The 21,083-nt window shown below is 40.9% G+C and overlaps 1 pseudogene; it reads left to right on the forward strand.

The window, feature by feature from the left end:
- Positions 1 to 14,238: 14,238 nt before the first annotated feature.
- Positions 14,239 to 15,550, forward strand: LOC110209504 (serine hydroxymethyltransferase, cytosolic pseudogene; annotated as a pseudogene).
- The last annotated feature ends 5,533 nt before the right edge of the window (positions 15,551 to 21,083 follow it).

Consider the following 21,083-nt stretch of genomic DNA (forward strand, 5'->3'; position numbering starts at 1 on the left):
ATCAGGACCTAGAGTCAGGAAGATATCTTTCTGAGTTCAAATCCAGGCTCAAGACAGTTACTACCTGTTTGACCCTGGGTAAGTCACTTAACTCTGTTTGCTTCATTTTCCTCATCTGTAAAATGAGCTGGAGAAGGAAATGGCAAACCATTCCAGTATCTTTGCCAAGAAAACCCCAAATGGGGTCACAAAGAGTCAGACATGACTGAAACAACTGAATAACAACAGGTATATTATAGTGGAACTTCCTTTGAGACATGTATTAGTCTAGATAACCATTGGGGTCCCTTCCCACTCGAAAACTCTGTGATTCCTATTCAATCACAGGTTAGATAAGATCACCTCTAGGGTCTCTTCCAAGTCTGAGATTCTGGGATCCTAAGGATGAGTAAAGTTATATTTCAGGATACACAATGAAGATCAAACTCAGGTCCTCAAGGAAACATGTTCTAGAGTTTTCCAGTCAATCAACTCATATATACTATTCCTCATGGCAAACCCTACTGTGGCCCCTCCATAAGAAGCCTAGGTTTGAGCAAAGGGGAACTCTTTCTTTGCAAAAAAAAAAAAAAAGAGAGAGAAAACAGATAAAAAGGGTTTTGCAAAACCTTAAAGTGCTATACATGGTGGGTATAAAAGTAACTCTATTTGTATGACCTTGGGCAAATCTCTTAATCTCTATCAGAGCCACAGTTTCTTCATCTGTAAAATGAAGAGGTTGGACCAGATGCACACTGAAAATTCTTCCAGGGTTAAATCCTATGATCCTATGATCAATAGTTGCTCCAAAAGGGTAAGCCCAGCTGATGATTTCATTAATTCAGTTCCCTAAAGGAACATGGAGTCCAGTTGATGTTAGCTCAAACAAAACAGCCTCAAATGCCTGGAAAGAAAGCTTCATTTCAGGTTCCTAAGAAATTGGCATTGAAAATAAAAATAAGAAGTTTGAAAGTGAGGAGAACCAAGCACCCAATCCATAGAAAACTCTCTGAAACCAGGCCTCCTGATTCATTTCCCCACCAAGTAGCAAAATAGCCCAGCAATCATCATAAACCTGACACTTTCTCTACCCTGTACTAGGAAATTAGAAGCAATTTTCCAAGGCTGCTGATGCCTGGTTTAGCCCTCCAATTTCAGATCTAGTTTTCAGAGGGAGCTGAAAGTCAGGATGTAAACAAGATGCAAACAAGAAACCAGCTTATTTGTTTGTTTTCAAGGGGGTCCTGGCCATGTGACTGGTTGGTTTTTTGTTTGCTTCTCAGAGATGTTGATTTGGGAGTGAGATAAGGAGAGCAGGCCATGCCTGATGAGAGTATGAAAACAAAATACAAAGAGGGGCAGAATCCAACAAAAAACGGAGCAGTTTTACCCTTCTCTATAGCCCAGGTCATAGGAATTCCAAAGTTAAAATGACAGGTCACATTTAGCCAAAGAAGTCTGCATTTATGCTCAAGTGATCAAATCACATCTAAGTCAGAAAAGACTTTAGAAACTATCTAGTCTAAGCCTGGAATTTTACAGATGGTGAAACCAAGGGCAGCCATCATCTCTTATTCATCTTTGTATCTGGATTGAATGAGATAATAAATGTAAGGCATTATATAAATTAGTTATTACTAATTATCATATCCCCTAGCATCTAGCACAGTGATCTGCTCATAGTAGCGGCTTCATATTTATTCACTAGAATTGAGACACACTCAAGAACTAGGACCAGAATCCATTTCTGTGTTGTATCCTTTCCACTACTTCAGAATACTTCCTTCTGACTCTGTTACCTGGCACCACTGGCAGGGAAAGGAAATTACCTTGTGTTGTAAACATGATGGGATTATAGATTTAGAACTAGAATGTATGCCCTTTGTAGTCCAATCCCCACATTTTACAGATGAGGAAATTATAGCCAAAAGATGACATGCTTTGTCTGAAGTCATACTAGTAGTAAGTGAGAGAGCTGGGATTGGAACCCAAGTCATCTGATTCCAAATCTGTTAAGGTATGGGTTAGAGCAAATGGTGTCTGGAGTCCCTTCCAGCTCAGAGATTCTGTGAAACAAAATTCAAAATTGGGTTTGGCTCCAGGTGTCCCACCTTGAGCTTTGTCCCTGCCCTTGGCTGACAGCTCCTCCAAAGAAGCCAAAATGAAATTATGCTTTCTTCAGCCCTTTCTCCAGATTCCCCCATGCTGCTGCTTCTGGGCCATGAGGGCAGGGGAAATTTCTGGGCTTGCTCCTCCCTTTATGCCTGCTCTCTTTTTCCTCCTACAGGTTCTGGACTTTGGCTCTCTACTGCAAATTACCACTTCATTGCTTTGACTTTACTCCTGTGTACAGAGTCCCAGGCTGCCAAGGCACATAGGGATGGAAAGACCCATGATTTCTCCTAAGAGCCCTGTGTGTTTGTCTCTTATACCATGGGTACATTTATGTGTAAATGGCCAAAGGGCCATGTCAGCCTCTATAAAATACAAATGATGGCTCAGAAAACAGGTGCAACATCTCCAGACTGTCCCATTGTCAACAGCCCCAGATATCTCCCACTGAGATTGCAATGTGTAGTAGCATCATTCCCTCTCCCCCAAAGAGTTTAGAAATGCAAAGAAACTTAGAAATCATCTAATTCCGCTCCTCTCATTTTAAAAAAGGCCCTTAGAAGTTAACTGATTAAAATCTTTGTGCCAGAGCCATTATAGAATCCAGATCTCCTGACTCCCAGGGCAATGTTCTCTCCACTAAACCACACTGCTTCCCATTCTTGTTTCCTGTAGCCAAATGAGACCCTGATAGGCTATTCAAGGACAAGTTGGCAGGCAGACACTATCAGCATACTGCTTTTTAATAAATTGATAAATCAACAAAAATGTATTAAGCTCCTACTATGTGCCAGGCACTGTTGTTGCATCAAAGCATAGTAGGTAGCATGTTGAATTTGGAGTCCAAAAGATATGCATTCAAATACTGCTTGAGATACTTAGCTGCTGTGTGACCTCAGGCAAATCATGTACTTTCTCTGTGCTTTAGACTTCTTTTCTATAAAATGAGCATCACGATCAAATCTCTTAGGGTTGTTTTGAAGATAAAATGAAATCACAAAGGTAATGTGTTTTGCTAACCTTTAAGCTCCATATAAATGTGAGCTGTTATCGCTACAGATGAGGAAACAAGCCCAGAAAAAGTAAATTACTTTCCCATAGTCATATACGTAGCACATGGATGAGCTGGAATTTGAACCCAGTTACCTACCTATAAATCCAATGCTCTTTCCTCTACCCCATATGCCGGGAACATCACAGACAATGAATGAGTTGTTCAATCAAAGAATCATAGAGCTAAAGAATGCTTGAACTGAAAAGGACCTTGGCCATTACAGATAATGTAATCCCTTCATAGAGGAAGGGAGCTAAGACTTCTAAGGAAGCTAAGGCTTCATCCTCCAGTTCCTCCTAAGAGAAGTTGAATGATTAACTCAAAATCACAAAGATAGCTCAGAACCAGGACTAGAATCTGGGCATCCTGACTCCCAGTACTATGCTTTTTTCCACTGCACCACTCCTGTTCTTCCTCTTTCCTCAAACCAACTGAGACCCTGGCAGGTTATTTAAGGACCACTTGGCAGCCAGGGAACACCAGAAGGCACAGTTACTGCCTGCTCTTCTCCCAGATAGTTTTGCCTGGGGGCCAGGCTGGAGCCATGCCTCTGACAGCTGCATGGAGCCGACTTCCATCAAGAGGCTGGAGCTGATGCAGAGTGCAACTCATCCTACTCCCAGAGAGGTTTGTGATCTGCCTCACAGGCCCTGGGAGAAGGATGTCTACAACCTTTAACCCATAGCCCCTTCCAGCAGAACAAAGGACCCAGAAGACCACCTGCCCATTGCACTTAATACAGCAAACTCACCATAATGATTTGGAAGCTGAGAACTGCCTTTAAAGAATTCTCAAAGCACAGTGGAAAGGGGACTGGACTTGAGTCACAAGGCCTAGATGATTTAATATATATCATTTCACTTCTCTGAATTATCCATCAAACAACATGACAGTACTTCTTCTACTACTCCACTTCAAGATGGCCTTGAAGCATGAAAAACCTGGGTTCAAGTCCTACCCTAGGAAAATCACTTAACTATTCCATATTCTAGGCAACTCTCAAAAATTGTACGTTGGAGAGAAAATGTTGCCTCATACAGACAGGAGTTTCTGGCCCAAAATCCAATCAGTTGACAAGCATTTTATTAAGCATCTGCAATATACCAGACACTCTGCTGAGCACTGGGGATACAAAGAAAGTCAAAAAACTACTTTTAAGGAGCTCGCAATCTAATGGAAGAGACAACAAACAATTACATACGAAGAAGATATGTACTGGAAAAATTGGAAGTACTCGGCAGAGATAAGTCACTAGCATTAATGGGGATTGGGAAATGGTTCTTGTAAAAGGTAGGATTGAGCTAGGACAAAGGAAGCCGGAAAAACCAGGAGGCAGAGATAAGGATGGAGAGCATTCCAGGTTGGGGTGGGGTGGGGCAGGGGGGGAGGGAAGAGTGAAAATGCTCTCCAATGGAGTCCAGAGATGGATTGGAGCAGCAAGGAGGCCAAGGTCCCCAGACTGCAGAGCATGTGGTGAGAGAATAATATGTAAAAAGATAGAACTGTAGAAGGGGGCCGGGTTATGAAGGGCTTCAAAAGCTAAACTGAGGATTTTATACATAAATTTATATTTGAATAAAATCCCATCTCTAGCATTATCCTTACTATCTCACAAGATTATTGTGAGTAACAAATGAAACAATCTAGATATACCCATACATATGTTTATATATACATAAAACTATTAAATTTCATTTTTAGCAAACAGAAGAAGGGCTATCTCTTGGTATGGTGATAGGGAAAACCAAGTGTATCTGCCAGCACCCCTTGTCTCGAATTTCCAAGTTCCATCAACTATCTCTCTCCTCTTTCTACCTTTGGAAACTTACTTTCAAGAAGAAAAAAAAACCCATTAATTTCTTTACCCTGTGATGTAGAGCTCCTCCCAGGTGAGCTAGTATTATATTATTGTTGTTGACTCATTTCAGTCCTTATGACCCCATTTGGGGTTTTCTGGGCAAAAGATACTAGAGTGCTTTGCCACTTCCTCCAGCTTACTTTTCAGATGAGGAAATTGAAACAAACAGGGTTAAGTGACTTGCCCAGGGTCACACAGCTAAGAAGCATCTGAGGCCAGATTTGAACCTAGGAAGAGAAGTCAGCCTGATTCCAGGTCCAGTCCTCTTATCCACTGCACCACCTAGCTGCCTAGGACTATATTGCTCTTCTGTAAATACAATATGTTACAAAAGTCTTAGTGCAGCTTTAAGCTGTAATAACTTCAGAAATTATTCATAACTGCAAATTTAGCAAAAAAAAAATTGAAAAGTTAAACATTTGCATTTTAATATTAATGTTCTTAGTAAAAATTCAACATAACCACCATCTTGTGCTCTACATCACTCTAGTCTTTTTTTTTTTGGCTGAGGTAATGGGGTTGAGTGACTTGCCCAGGGGCACACAGCTAGTAAGTGTCAAGTGTCTGAACTCTAGTCGATTATTAAACTTTGTAAAAACTTTCCATCAGTGGCTGAGCTGCTGCTTAGTAACTAAAAGGATGACATGTGTAATCCTAGCCTCATCAAAGGACAGAGTTTTGATATATACATGAAAGTTTTGACATAACCCCCACAGAAAAAAAGTCTAATGAAGATCGATCAGGTGACAGAGGTGGTCAAGCAAAAGAACCTCATTTAGTGATCTACCAACTGTGCATAAAGAATGCATAATGACAGGGTACTCCTTCTTGTTAAAATTTAAAATTTACCATTCAAAAAAGAAATTAGGACAGCTAGATGGCACAGCAGATAGCACGGGCCTGGAATCAGGAAGACCTGAGTTCAAATGCAGCCTCAGACACTCACTAGCTATATTACCATGGGCAAATCACTTAACCCTGTTTGCCTCAGTTTCCTTCCTCATCTATAAAAATGAGCTGGAGAAGGGAATGGCAAACCACTTCAATATCTTTGCCAAGAAAACCCCAAATGAAATCACAGAGAGTCAGACACCAGGGAAACGACTGAACAACAACGACATTCAAAATTCACAAAAATAAATAAATGTAAAGGAAATGTAAATAATTCACTTTCCAAAGATCTTTTTTTAAAAAAAACCTGCACTAAGACTTTTGGGACAACTCATATTTGTAAAATGAAGTTTATTAGTTTTTTTTCTCAAGAATAGCCCTGAAGTGTTAAAAATTCCCATGCGGAATTGTAATGTAATTGTAATTGTAATGAGGGACAAGAAAAAAGTCAAAGGAATGAATCTGTAATTGTGGGGGTTCTGATATCCTATGGACTAGGTACTTTGTTGCAGTTAGGGGGGAGGGTTTTATTATTACATTTATAACAATAAAGTTATTTATTTACTTTTAGTTTTCAACATTCACTTCCATAAGATTTTGAGTTCCAGATTTTCTCCCCTTCTCTCCCTTCCCCACCGCAAGAGGGAAGGTAAATCAATAAAGGCTCAACATATACATTCATATGAAACCCGTTTTCACGTTAGTCATGTCGTAATATTAGGCCACTCCCACTGCCCTGAAAAATTTCACAGTCAACAACTCCCTCAAGGCCAGGCTTCTTAAAAAGTGAATTATTAATATGTGTCAGAAACAAAAGAATAGGCCTTAGCCCTTACAAGCTCACCCTGGAGGACCCCTACAGAATAACGAAGGATTCCTGAATGCCATTTGGTGATTCAGTGCCCAACTATTAGTAGGACAACCTGCAAAAACCATCCTGGGTCTTTTCTTTCTAATCCCCTAAGGTGAAGAATTAGAGTCTGTTTTGTGTGTGTGCCCAAGACCTGTGGGGAAAATGTTTGGAGGGGGAGGGGAAAGAACTCACAAGCCAACAGTGGCTCTTATCAGTTGGCCACAATGCTTCTTTTTTTCACAGAGGAGTAAAATATTAAACTCCAGTCCACCTTCCGGTCGGCAGAGAAACATGATGTGGTGAAAGGTCATTGGGAGGGGTGAGAAAAACAACAAAGGTTATTAGGAGCCTCCAGGAGGAGTCAGGAGACTGACTATTAAATCAACTAGCCATTGCTCATGAGATCTCTCCTGAAACAAAAGTGATGATGATGGGGATCACGTTTCACATTTACATTGTTATAATATGTTGCACAGACAATAATAATAACTAACATTCATATAGCACTTGCTATGCACGCGCCTGACACTATACTAAGCGCTTTCCAATTATGGCATTTGATCCTTACCACAACTCTGAGAGATAGGTGCAATTATTATTTCCATTTTACAAATGAGGAAACTGAGGCAAAGAGCAGGGAAGTGATTTACTCAAAGTCACACCTCTAGGAAGTGTCTGAGGCCAGATTTGAACTCAGGAAGACTGAGTCTTCCTGATCCAGGCCCAGCACTCTATCTGCCGCACCACATACCTTACTTAATCTTTGCAACAACCCTATGAAGTAGGAAATACAGTTGTTACTAACTCCATTACACAGATAATGAAATCGCTAAGAACACCCAGCTCATCTGAGCTACAACAAACCCAAGCCGTGACCTCTTCCACTACCCAGCCTAGCCAGAGAGGCTTGAACCTGCTCCCAGTTTGGGGCCTAACATAATTTTCCATCTTTCATTTCATAAAGAAAAGGAATTTCTCGCATTGCCAGCCTCCTCAGACACTGCCCAATTATTTGCCAATAATAAACACCCACCTCCTCTCACCTGAAAAACCCAGTCACTTGCTTGTATCTTACCATCTGTCTGCCACTCGGATCTAAATCTGCACATATCAGCTCCACTTTCAGTTGCCTCCTAAAGCATTTGTGCTAATCTGGGAGGATCACCACAGCTGCAGTTCAGTTCTCCCAAGTGGAAAAGATACTGAGAAACAATGTATCCTCTCAACCTACCTTCTCTTCTGCTATTCTAATGGCAGTCCTAACCCTGAACAGATGCCCAAAGAGATTGACCAAGAGCAGCATGCCACTTGGTTTCCCAGATGCCTTGTTGACCAAATTCAATGGAAAGGTACCAAGTCTCAGCTATTTCCTTATCTCTGAGCTAAGAATCACAAACTCTAGAAGCTTAATCGTTCACCCAAAAGGTACCATGACAAGGGTGACAAATGAATATGGAAATGCATATGAAGTAACGCAAAGTGAAGAAAGCAGATCAAGCAAACACAATACTGATGTACTTCAAAAGCCCTTTTGGATTTCATCACTCCTCCTTCCACTGATAAAGATGACAATCCTTCCAAGAATTAATATTGATTCCCTAGTATTACTTTAAAAAAAAAACTTATAGCAGAAGTTCCTAGCCTTCCTGTGTCGTGAACCCCTTTGGTAGTCTGATAAAGCCAATCAAACCCTTTTCAGGACATTCTCCTCTTATTATTCTTAATTGAAGGAATTGCAAGTTTTCAGATAAAGAGAGACTTTTTTTTCCATTCAAGTTCACAATCCCCCTGACATCTATCTATGAGCCCTGTGGGTTCTAGATAAAGAATCTCTGCTTTACAGGTATAGCTCCCAACAAAGTCCCATACTAATGTCTCTTTGCCTTATGGAGAACTAGTGATAATTCTCAAGGGCTACGTCAGTACAACCCAGGCTCAAACAAGTTCTACCACGCCGGAAAGGTTTTGAGCATATGCTTGAAGATGGACTAAATATGCTTGTCACATGAGGACCAGCCTAGCTACATACGGAGAGACTCATTACAAAGTCATCCTCGAAGTAATGAATTATTTTGGTCACAACAACTCAAAAATACAGCCCCTTAAAACATGCAGGGATTGGAGTCTGTATCAAGGAGGAGAAATATTCACAGGGATGAAAATGCGGATCCTTAAACTATAAAAGAATATATACAAAGATGTCAAGGGGCAAATAGGAAGACAGAACACAAGTTGTTTTGTTAAAGTTAATTGTTTTATTATAAATAGTTCAATTGAATGGTCATGTTGAGGGTTTTCATTTTTTTTTCTATTGAGGGTTTTTAAGTTTATAAGAAAAAGTTGTTTAAACTGGAAAAAAACCATTCTGTGACCAATATTATCTTGAGAAACCCTCCAACTATTTTTATACACACATATGTGAATATGTGTTTTTATGTACATGTGTGTGTGTGTGAGTGTGCGTGCAAACGTATATGCATGGTAGGAGAAACTAGGTAGCTCAGTGGATAGAATGTTGGGCCTGAAGTCAGGAAGACTCCTCTTCCTGAGTTAAAATCTGGCCTCAGACACTTAATTAGCTGTGTGACCCTGGGCAAGTAAGTCACTTAACCCTGTCTGCCTCAGTTTCCTCATCTATAAAATGAACTAGAAAAGGAAATGGCAAGCTACTCAAGTTTCTCTGCCAAGAAAACTCCAAAAAGGGGTCACAATGAGTCAGACGTGACCAAAAATGACTAAACACATATTGTATATACATACAGAGGGATACACATATACCATTATAATATTATAAGGGCCTTGAGAAAAGGGTCTGTGTAACATCTATCTTTATAATCTCAGCACTGAGCGCAAAGTAGCATTCCATAATTGTTGGTGGGATTGAAGTTACTTCACCCTGTCTATACTTCAGTTCCCTCATCCATAATATGAGAGAGAGTAATTACATTGATCTTTGAGGTCTAAGACTCTGTGAGTCTTTACTAAGAGCTGATCATATCACTGCACTGCTCAAAAAGTTTCGGTGGTTCCCTGTTGCCTCCAGTTAGAACACAAACTCCTCTGTTTGGCATTTCAATCCTTTACAGCCAGTTCCAATCATTTTTCTAACCTTGCCAGACATTAGTCCCCCTCACGCCCTCAGCATTCCAACCAAACTAGCTTACTTGCTGATTTCCCTATATGACATTCAATTTCCCACTTCCCAGCTTTTGCATAGGCTAGACTAGAAATTCATCCTCCTCACCCTCTACCTCTTGGAACACCTGGCTCACTTCAAGGTGGAGTTCAAGTACCAGCTCCTAAAAGATGCCTTTTACTGATTTCCTCAGCTGTGAGTACCACTTCTACCCCCAAAATTTCTTTGCACTAGTCTTGCAAATATCTTATATTTGCTTACCTGTGTGCATGTTTCATCCCCGAGTAGAATGTAGGCTCCCTGAGGCCAGAAATAGTCTCATTTATTTCTTTGTATACCCACTGTCTTGCAGTGCCTAGCCCTTAGTAAGTACTGAACAAATGCTTTGTTGTTGTTATGTTAGTTGAACCAGAACATCCAAAACAATAATCTTATATGCTTGTTACCAAACAATAGGGCAGTAGTAAAGTCATTTATTGTTCCATACACTTAAAAGGCAGCATAGCTCAGTGAAGAGTATTGGCCTAGGAGTCTGAAGATCTGAGTTATAGTCCTGGCTTCTCTGTAAGACAAACTTTCTGGGCTAAAGTTTCCTCATCTAGAAAATGGGACTCTAATCTTCAATAGCTAGTTTTGGAAGAAAAGGGAAAAGGGTGAAACAGGTTGAAAGGAATTCCCCTGATGGGGCACTTGATGGAAGTCAGCAGTGAATTAAGTCTCTTAGCTTGGAAGATGTTTCATTGGCCGGGAGGGGGAGGCTTTCAATCTTTTGAGAGCAATGGGAAATGGCTTTTGTCAATCACAGCCTACTCTAACTTCAGTCCTTCCACATTTTTATCACTGTTGTTATTTCATCCTATGCTACTTCTGCTCCCTGGCACATAGGAATTCTGTCACTAAAATGAGAAGCCAGGTTTCAAAGGATTCCAGTGTCCTCGAAGGTCCTGATTTTTCTCATGTGAACAACTAGGGGAGGTACCAAAATAGGAATGGGGAGGAGAACTCCTCCCTCTAACTGTTGATTGGTTTGCCCCTGCCCTGAGCTAAAAAGGAAAAATTAGTTTCACAAGTGCTAAATAAACAATGAGGAGGGGGAGAACTGGGATTGCATTTCCTTAAGCTAAAGGAACTAAAAATAGAGTGAATTTTTCAAGTGGCTTTAGTGATCCTCTAAGAAATCTCTAGAATATAAAGTATTTCAATAGCTCTTGGCATGTGCACAAAGGAACAAGGCCAATAACATCAGGAACTGAGCACCAGGTTCCTGGGAAGCCCTCTTCCTTTCTCAAATAGACTGTCTGGGAATCTAACATGTCCTCTTCCCCAATCAGAACTGAGACCTCACCATCCATCTTACATATGTATCTGCTTATTCCTGTCTTTGATGCCTTTGTCTTCATGTCCCCCTTTTCTAGAAAGCTCCACCTGCTTCTTTCTGCCAACTTGAATAGCACCCCTCTGGTCTACTCTCCCTACTCAATTCTGAGAGTGTGCTTGCTATTCCCAAGTTCTAGAGTGCCCTGTGAGTCCACATTCCTAAAAACTATAGTTAATGAGCCCCTACTGGTGGGCTTGCCTTTAATAGCCAGCCAGTAGACACAATTAGCTCAGCATAAAGGCTTTTACTGAGATAGGATATTAAGAACCAAACATTTTCCCCTCCTCCATCATAAATCCGGGGCAGACTCTCCCATAAATATACAGCATTGATGGGAAGAGTGGGCACAAAAAGTACATTGGTAGTGAGGCACACTAATAGGGAAGACAGGTGATCGATGCAACTCACACTTTTATTACTGCAGGACTCTTGTCTTTCCAGTTGTGATGTGCTCACTTTGTTCCCCATTGAACAAAGGGGTTGCTCCACTTAGCTGTTCTGCTGGATTTCATCAGCTTCTTTTGACTGGGCAGCTACATTCTCTGCCACCTCCAATTTCAGGCTAATCTGCAATCCTTAGATGAAGAGGTACTCTGCTCTTTCAAAAAGAGCAGGGACTCATATTAGGACTGACAGAAGCTTCCCCATTTCTGTTCCTTTGTGGCCTTGACTCTTGATATCTGCAATCTCTCAGGAAGGCAGTACAAAAGCAGGTTCTACTCTATAAGCTAACACCCTTGAGGCTCAGCCTTTCCTTTTGACTCTTACAGAGCTTGAGGGCCCTGTATGAGCAACTGAATTCCAGTAGGGACTGGCTTTTGCTTTGTTTAAGTTTTTTGCCTTTCTTTATATCCCCAGGGCTTAGCACAGTACCTGGCACATAGCAGGCACTTAGTAAATGCTTGTTGACTGACTGACATGATGATTGTCTAGCACATTTTTTTTATGTTTTGGTTTTGGTTTGGTTTTTTTGCTGGGCAATGGGGTTAAGTGACTTGCCCGGGGTCACACAGCTAGTAAGTGTTATGTGTCTGAGGCTGGATTTGAACTCAGGTCCTCCTGAATCCAGGGCCAGCGCTCCATCCACTGAGCCACCTAGCTGCCCTGATTGTCCAGCACATTTACCAAATCTTCACTTCTTCAGGAAAACCCTAACCAAGTAATGGTCATTTGCTCAATAGTCACCAAACAGCTTTGGAGGGCAAGGCTTCCTTCCCAGTTTTCTCTGAACTCCAAGGCTCTTTTGTTGTTGTTACCTGCAAATAAGTAGGTGAGAAAAAGGTCCAGAGGCAATCTACACCCCAGGAGCAAGTTCTTTATTTTTGCCAACAATTCAGCTACTTTCCTGGATTTTAATATGCAAATGCTCTAGCTTGTAATATACTTTAGTAAGTACAAAATGATCCACTCAAAGCTGAAAAGGGCTTACTCTTTACAAGGTGCAAAGACTGTCTAGGTGAGATGCTTACTCTTTATGTTCACAAATTTGCTAGTTTAAAGGGGGTAGACTTACACTTAAATCTCACCAATCATCATCAAGATTCAGCTTAAATCTCACTTTGATCATAAAGTCACCCCCTGAAAAGCTAGTCCTTGATGATCTACCCCCTTCTTGGGAATTCTGACATAATGTTCTGCCCTTTCAGTAAAATCACTCACTATTGCAGGGGAAGTGACTCCATGTTTTAACTTTGCTTGATTTTGGCTACACAGCCAGCCTGAAGGAGAGGGCATACATACATGCTAATTTATCTCCTTAGCCCTGATCCTATTTTCTCATAATGAGTACATGGCACATGCTCATTTTATCTTTTCATAAGAACTAACCCCATCTCCTTAACACCATACCTAGCTCCTCACTGAAATGGGAGTGGGCTACTCCTGTCTATAAAAAGGGGAGGAGGGATTCAAACCAGCTAGCCCACCCTATGCTTGTCTGCCTTAGGTACTGAATAAAATTCTTTTAATTTTCTGATTTTGCCTCATTAAACCAGAGAGAGGACCCAAAGGAAGATTTCTTTTAACAATCTGGCAAGCCAGCCAGGAGTTGGGGGCCCTTTGCCTGCATGACTATCACTTGACAGAATGACTATCACACCAAGACAGAGCCTACCCTGATTCCACACCCGACACTGGGACCTTTGTCCAATCAGGTTGGAATGGACTTCCCCAGGGTTCAGTCAGCCATGAAGTGGTCAGAGAACTGAATTCCCCAACCTCAGGAAGGGCAGGGAGAAAATAGGTCTCAAACCAAAATTTGATATATATTTTTTTGTTCTTATTTGTGCACAAAGAAACAAAAACTTCATGAAAGAAGATGCAGGGTAAGTATGGGTCCTCACCCAACACTAGTTTGCCCAGGAACAGAAAGATCAAGGGGATACTAATACCAATATGGGATCAGCACAGAGTAAGCCTCCTGCCAACTCCCACTCAGGCAAGCTGTTAAAATCTTGGGAAAAGGAAAGGACTGCCAGTTCAACTGCCAGCATGGACTGGACTCAGTAACCAAGGTTTATAATTGTGGGAAACAAATTTGGTCGGATAAATACAGGTCCTTTGGTTATTGTCGACTGTGCATGCTGAAAACTTGATTTGAAAAACTAGAGTCTAGGAGAAAAGAAGAAAAAAAAAGAAACTATTTTTGCAGGGAAAAAAAAACCAGAAAAGAAGTAAAGATTTTTGGCAGGCCCCAAGAAGGGGGCAATACAGGCAGTGAGGTGAGGTTGAGGCAGCTGCCACTTTAGAAGTTCTCTAGCATGCACAAGGTCTTTTTACCTTAAGAGAACTTTGATCACCCATAAAAAATGTCAGTGAGTGGAGATTGCTATCACCTTGGACTGCAGAAAATGGTGCTTGGGTATATTGTTGCTACTTGCTAATTGGTACCCATCCAGGAATCCTTAGTCCAAAAGTATGGCACCAACAGTCAATGGAGAGAACCATACCGTTAGCCTCTGGGAAGCCCCCAAACAATATGCTGACACAGCCATTGAAAGACAGTAATCTAGAGGTATATACAATCATTGAGAAGGAAAATAGTTGCCATAAGACTAGGTTGGAACTGATTGCTTCAGAGAATTTTGCAAGCTGAGTAGTTCTGGAAGCCTTGGGTTCTTGCTTGAATAGTAAGTATTCAGAAGGATTCCCAGGCCAGAGGTATTATGGTGGCACCCAGTTTGTGGATGAATTGGAGATACTGTTTCAGAAGAGGGCTTCACAGGGCTATAGCCTGCTCAAAGCTGAGGGGAGGGTCAATGTTCAGCCATACTCAGCATCTCCTATGAATTCTGCAGTGTACACAGCCCTGGTAGAACCACATGGGATGATTATGGTTCTAAACCTGCCTGATGGGGGGGGTCACCTCACCCATGGGTTCATAACAGATAAGAAGAAAGTCTCTGCCACCTCCATCTTTTTTGAGTCTGTGCCCTATAAGGTAAACAAAATACTGGCTGTATTGACTATGACAAACTAGAAGAAAATGGTCACCTCTCCCACCCAAAGCTGATCACTGCAGGAATCAGCTGCTATTCCAGGAACCTGGACTATGCCCGCATGTGGAAGATCACAGATGATAATGGGGAAGATCTCATGGCTGACATAGCCCACATTTCAAGGTTGTTGGCCTGGCCTGATCTTCTACAGGAAAGGAGTGAGCCATGTGGACTCTAAGACAGACAAAGAAACAACATAAAATCTGGAGTCACTCATTAATTCAGCTGTTTTCCCAGGACTACAGGGAGGGCCTCACAACCCTGCCATTTCAGGAGTTGCTATAGCTCTGAAGCAAGCCTTGACACCTGAATTTAAGGCTTATCTGCAACAGGTGGTTGCCAACTGCAAAAACCTGTCAGCAGCCAAGATGGAGTTGGGTTACCACATAGTGACAAGTGGTTCTGAACCACTTGATCCTTGTGGACCTACACAACAAAGGCACAGATGAAGAAAGAACTGAGAAGGTGCTAGAAGCTTACTCTATTCCTTGTTACAAGAACACCTGCCCAGGAGACAAAGGTACATTAAGACCTAGTGGACTAAGATGAGGAACCCCAGCTCTGACCTCCTGAGGACTACTAGAAAAAGATTTCCACAAAATAGCCCATTTTATTCATTAAGGAATAGAACTGACTGCAGATTCAGAAAGACCTCAGTTTCCAGGCCACCACAAAAGACTTCAAGGAGAAACTTTTGGGGATGTAAAGTATCAGGGTGTTATCAAGACCATCAGAGACAAAGTGGAGAGTTTTGCAGCTGTTTTTCCTCTGCCAGGGGTCTCTGATTTTTAGAATGAGACTGGACGCTGTCAGAAGTCTCTTAAGTTTTAGAGCCAGAATGGAAATATTTAGCCTGAAGTCTACCCAAGTGCCAAAATCCCCCTCTTAAGAAAGGGAAAGAAGGAGAATGTATTATTGGGGAGGAAGTTTAGGGAAGTGGAAGGTTAGGGGTTTGTTTGGGGGGAGGGTCTTTTTAATGAGCTTTTCCAACATCTCTACAATGAAAACAATTGCCATTTGGCAGTCACTGAGGACTCAAATGTGTACCCCTCCAAAGGATGTTGTATAAATCATAAACCTCAGTTTTAAAAGTTCATTATTAGTCATTTAGGGGATACTTTACTAATGAGTAAATTTATTTTGACTCTCACTTTCTTATCTAATTTTTGTATAAGATCAGAGTATCTGGAGTATCAGCTTTCATTCAAATGAACAGTGATGTAATTTAAAAGTACTACTTAAACAAAATTACTTAATCTTCTCTACAATGCTCATGACTTGTTGCAGCAACTCAGAAAACATCCATGTTAAAAGCTTGTAAAAGTTACTCAATCTCAGTATCATGTTGTTCAATAGAATGCCAGAAGAACTGAATCATGTCCATTTTAGTTGGAGAGGAAATTATTGTGAAGCTTCAGCTAAGTATAAAATTACAAATCTGACAAGGTCTGTGTCTGGCACAGCACTATGTAGAAGGAGCTCAAAGTACCTTATAAATGCTGTCTTTAATCCTCAACGCTTTGGAGAGGTGGGTGGCAAGCATGACCCTTATTTCCAGGGGGACAAATCACATATGAGCTGTCATTTTACTGAGTTGTGGTACTTGACAAAGACAGCCTTCTATTCCAGTGTGAAATATTTGTCTACTCCCTACAATCAGTGTGCTGAAGCTGGTGCCTTCCCAAATAAACTATTTTCCAAACAGCTGAGTGCAAAACAGTAATAATCATTTTTAATAAGCACAATAAAATTAACCACAGAATGTGACAAGAATTATAGCCTTAAAAATACAACCAAATTTATATTTCAAAAATATCTGAACTCAAATAAATAAATTTTTTACAGTACAAAAAAAAAATTCAGTGAGAGCACCAAAACGGATCTTAAAAGTATGAGGAAGACTAATTAATGAAGCCTCAAAATCACTCTCCCAGATCTTGCTAATATCAAGCAGGGATTTGCTCTCACTGAATTTTGATTAGACTTTCAGTGAGAGATAAGGAAGAAAAACTTTCAAGATTCTTTCTTTGTCTCTGCTTTCACTACTCTGGCCAGGTGGGAGATTGCAGAGATAAAGACAGACAAGTAAAGGTTGGAAAACTTTTTCCTGGCTTGTAGGAATTTATGGCATTATAAAAACTTGCTTGCATATAAAAAAAATGCCTGCAAGCAATCTCAGACAGACAATATTTTATCAAGTCATAACATTTACCAAATGGAAGCCATAGGAATAAATTTACAGCATGAAATTGAGTATAGCATATGAAACTTCTATCCTTGAAAGAGCATTGGAAGGGTGTGTCCTAATCTTTAGAGCCTCAAGCTCCAAAGGAGATGGGATTAGGGCTAAGAAGATATGATTTGCCTGGATGCAATTAGTGCACTTTCAGGATGTAGCCAAAGTTAAGCAAGGTTAAAACATAGAGTCACTTCAGAAGGAATCTGCATTAATGACTGATTTTACACAAGGTGGCTGAAGATTAGCTACACCCCTCAAGTTTTTTTCAAAACTAAGCCTGCCAGCCTGAAAGAGTAATTAAGGCAAGGAAGCTTTGTCAACTATGACCCCCTCTGTTTCTACCAGAAGGCAGAAAAAACTGGGAAGGGAGATTTTCTCTCTCCTTCTTCCTCCCTAACTTCCCCACCTCATCCCCAGTAGAAGATACCACATCCAGCAGGAAGTAGAGTCAGAGACATAGAGATGCAGAGTCAGGGCATGAGGCAATTTAAGGAACATAACCTCTGGCAGCTGAGAAGAGAGCCAACTGTGGATTCCAGAGAACATTAACCTGACGGATAAGTCAGTCAGTAAAGAGAAGCAAATTCAGGAAGCCCATCTGGGTGATCCACCCCAGACATTACGCTCAGGGAGAAACAGTATGAGGATACCATGAGAATAGAAAGTACATGAGGGCCCTGGAGTAAGAGATCCTTGGGTTTCCTGGACTCATGTATATTCTACATATGTATCTCACCTGAAGTTTATATCCACTCTTCCCACTGATGCTTTGTGTATTTTTCGGAGACCATACTTTACCTTTATAAAAGTAATTTTGTGTAACTGTTATCCTTACTATGAAATCTTAGTAAATCCCTTTGTTATTGAGTCTCTTGGAAGATTATTAAAAATAAGCACAAAGTTGGGGCTTGTGAGCAATAGTTTTTATATAAGGGTCCATCTCCAATTGTCCTGATCTGTATCTTGACACTGGACTCAGACAGCTCCAGAGGAGGGAGTGAGGCTGGTGACTCTTCACAGTCCTCCCTCACTTAAATCCAATTCATTTGCAAATCACAGCATCACTTTTCTGACTTCATGGTCTTCTTCAACAATGAAGGACAAACAATAACAAATAAGTATGGATCTACAAAGTCCCTTTGAATATCCTCAGATGTCCAACATAAAAACCTGACCGACAAGTTTGGAAGGAAACCCAGAGGAGTTACCATACATGATTTTATGTAAGCCTCACAATTTCCTAAAGGTAGGTAGGTATGGCAGACATTATCATCTCCTTTGGATAGGTGAGGAAATTTAAGGCTTAGAGAGGCTAAATAACTTGTCTGAGGTCATTCAAGTAGCCTCCCTCTCATTTTACAGATGAGGAAATTGAGGCACAGAGAACTTAAGTGACTTGTGCAGTGTCACACACCTAGCAGGATTTGAACCTAGATCGTTATTACTCCGCGAAAAGTATTCTACCCCCTATACCATGATACCTCTCAGGTAATTGATCCATGGCTCAAATCCAGAACCTTTTATTCAAATACCATATATTTTCCACTAAATCAGCAATTCCCAATATTTTTTCATATAGGACCCCCTTTTTTAAAACATTTTTTAAAAATGTGGACTCCCCACAGGCCCTCAGTGGCTTACTCTTTTTTTTGAGGGAGGAGGAGGAGAATTACTCTTGTGCTGAGAGATCTCTAAGAAAGATGTCTCTTCACTCTTCTCTTGGTTCCCTGGTCAAGATTTTCTTCTTGTCGGCCCTTTTGGCTTGAGGCCAGACTCTTTTTCTCTCATCCTGAGAAGGGCTGAGGAGGCAGGCTGAGCTGCCTGGATTCAGTCCTGGGATAGACCTGGCCCAAGAGGTCAGTTTGCAAGAGTGGGTGAAGGGGAATGTTAATAACTTATTCTGCTGCTTTAAAGATGACTTTTTTAACCTACTCCTCTGGCCAATGTTTCCCTACCTGAAAAGGGTCTATTTTTCTGACTCATTTCATACTTGTGGGTGACAAAAAATCTCTTGAACTTTGTATATGTATTCCTGTTCTTAGGCTGAGGTTGGGTGTGGGGCATGGATGGACCTGTCATATGTGTGTGTGTGTGTGTGAGCGTGAGAAAGAGAGAGACAGAGACAGAGAGCGCTATCCTTCCATTGCACCTATACACCTGACTTTGGCATGTTTCAAGCTGGTTGTAGGGAGATAGTGAGTGGTGATGGGGTGGGAGTCCCTTTGTTTTCTGTCTTTCTCTCCCATCCAGGAGGCAAGGGCCTGGTGGAGTGAGGCAGGCATAGGAAATATAAGGTTGGGGAGGAGGATGAAAACTAATAGCCTTTTAATGGAAAACTGATGGAAAGGCTGGGAAGGCTCTCCTCTCTCTTTGCTGATATGGCTGGGACCCCAAGGGCATTCTCTTCATTTGAAAGGAGGAAGGCTGGCAAAGAAAGGTGATCAGGAGGTGGCACAGGGCAAATGAGCCTTCTATCTCTCCTCTTAGGTCCTAAGGCCAAGCTCAGCTAATCAGACTTGCTTTGTTTCACTCGCTTATGTGTATATTAGCTTTCCTGAGCCTAGTATTTTAATGTCCTCAAATCCTATCCAGTAGGCTTTATTTCATTTTCCCAAAGAAGTAGTATTTCCCAACCTTGGGGCCTTCCACATCCTGTGCCTGTTCTGGGACTTCTGTCCTCCCCTGGGCCTGATTGTCTGTGTGCCCTCTGATTCCCTACTGCCTATGTCTAACTGCATCCCAACCATCAATAAAAGTGCCTATTTGTACCAGGAGACAAAAAAAAATGCGGACTCCCATGTAACAATAGCATCTGTTGATTGAGAAAATAGATGATTAACTAAAATTACTATGAATGCAATCATATTTTCAAATGAATGTGAATTTTATTCATTACAATAGCATCTACACATATTTGAAAAGTAGTAATATGTATATGTGTGAGACATACTTATTTATTCAGTGCACAGAAGGAAAGTTTGCTTATTTATGACCCTGAATAATTTAATGAGATGGAGGCTGGGGCTGTCGTACAGCTTTCAGGGACTAAAAGTCTGATTGAAGCAACAAAATTCATCTAACCTATTTATTCAATTAAAATTACAAGGTTTAGTTGGCCTACGGATTCTAAGATCTCTAGCAACAATCTCACAGTTTTCCAAGGGGGCTTCATGGGAACCACTTCACTTTTCCAACATGGTCCTCTGCTACCAGTAGTAACAACAACAACAACAAAATAAAACCTCATCCAAAGTGGTTGTGTACACGCTGTTTTCCTTGATAATTTCTTGAAAGATGATGTCTAGTCTCTTTTTTTGATCACGCCTTTCAGATAGTCCAATAATTTTTTAATTCTCTCTCCTGGATCTATTTTCCAGGTCAGTTGTTTTTCCAATGAGATATATTTCACATTATTTTCTAATTTTTCATTCTTTTGGATTTGTTTTACAGTGTCTTGTTTTTCTCATAAAGTCACTAGCTTCTAATTGTTCTATTCTAATTTTTAAGGAAGTATTTTCTTCAGTAATCTTTTGTACTTCCTTTTCCATTTGGCCAATTTTGCTTTTTAGGGCATTTTTCTCCTCATTGGCTTTTTGGACCTCTTTTGCCATTTGGGTTAGGCTATTTTTTAAGGTGTTATTTTCTTCAGTATTTTTTGGGGTCTCCTTTAGCAAGCTGTTGACTTGTTTTTCATGATTTTCTTGCATCACTCTCATTTCTCTTCCCAGTTTTTCCTCTTCTTCCCTTACTTGCTTCTCAAAATCCCTTTTGAGCTCTTCCAAGAACTGAGACTGATTCATATTTTTCTTGGAGGCTTTGGATGTAGGAGCTTTGACTTTGTTGTCTTCTTCTGGTTGTATATTTTGATCTTCTTTTTCACCAAAGTAAGATAATATAGTCTGACTCTTTTTGCACTGCTTGCTCATGATCCCGGCCAATTACTTGAGTTTTAAACTCTTTGTTAAGGTAAGAGTCTACTTCCAATGTGGAGAACGTACTGTCCCAAGCTTCAGGGGTTTGTATAGCTGTTTTCAGAGATAGTTGTAGGGACCTGTAAATTTTCAATTCTTCCAAGGTGGTATGATA

Source organism: Phascolarctos cinereus, unplaced genomic scaffold (genome assembly GCF_003287225.1).
Source record: "Phascolarctos cinereus isolate Bilbo 61053 unplaced genomic scaffold, phaCin_HiC Scaffold_3;HRSCAF=262, whole genome shotgun sequence".
NCBI lineage: Eukaryota > Metazoa > Chordata > Mammalia > Diprotodontia > Phascolarctidae > Phascolarctos > Phascolarctos cinereus.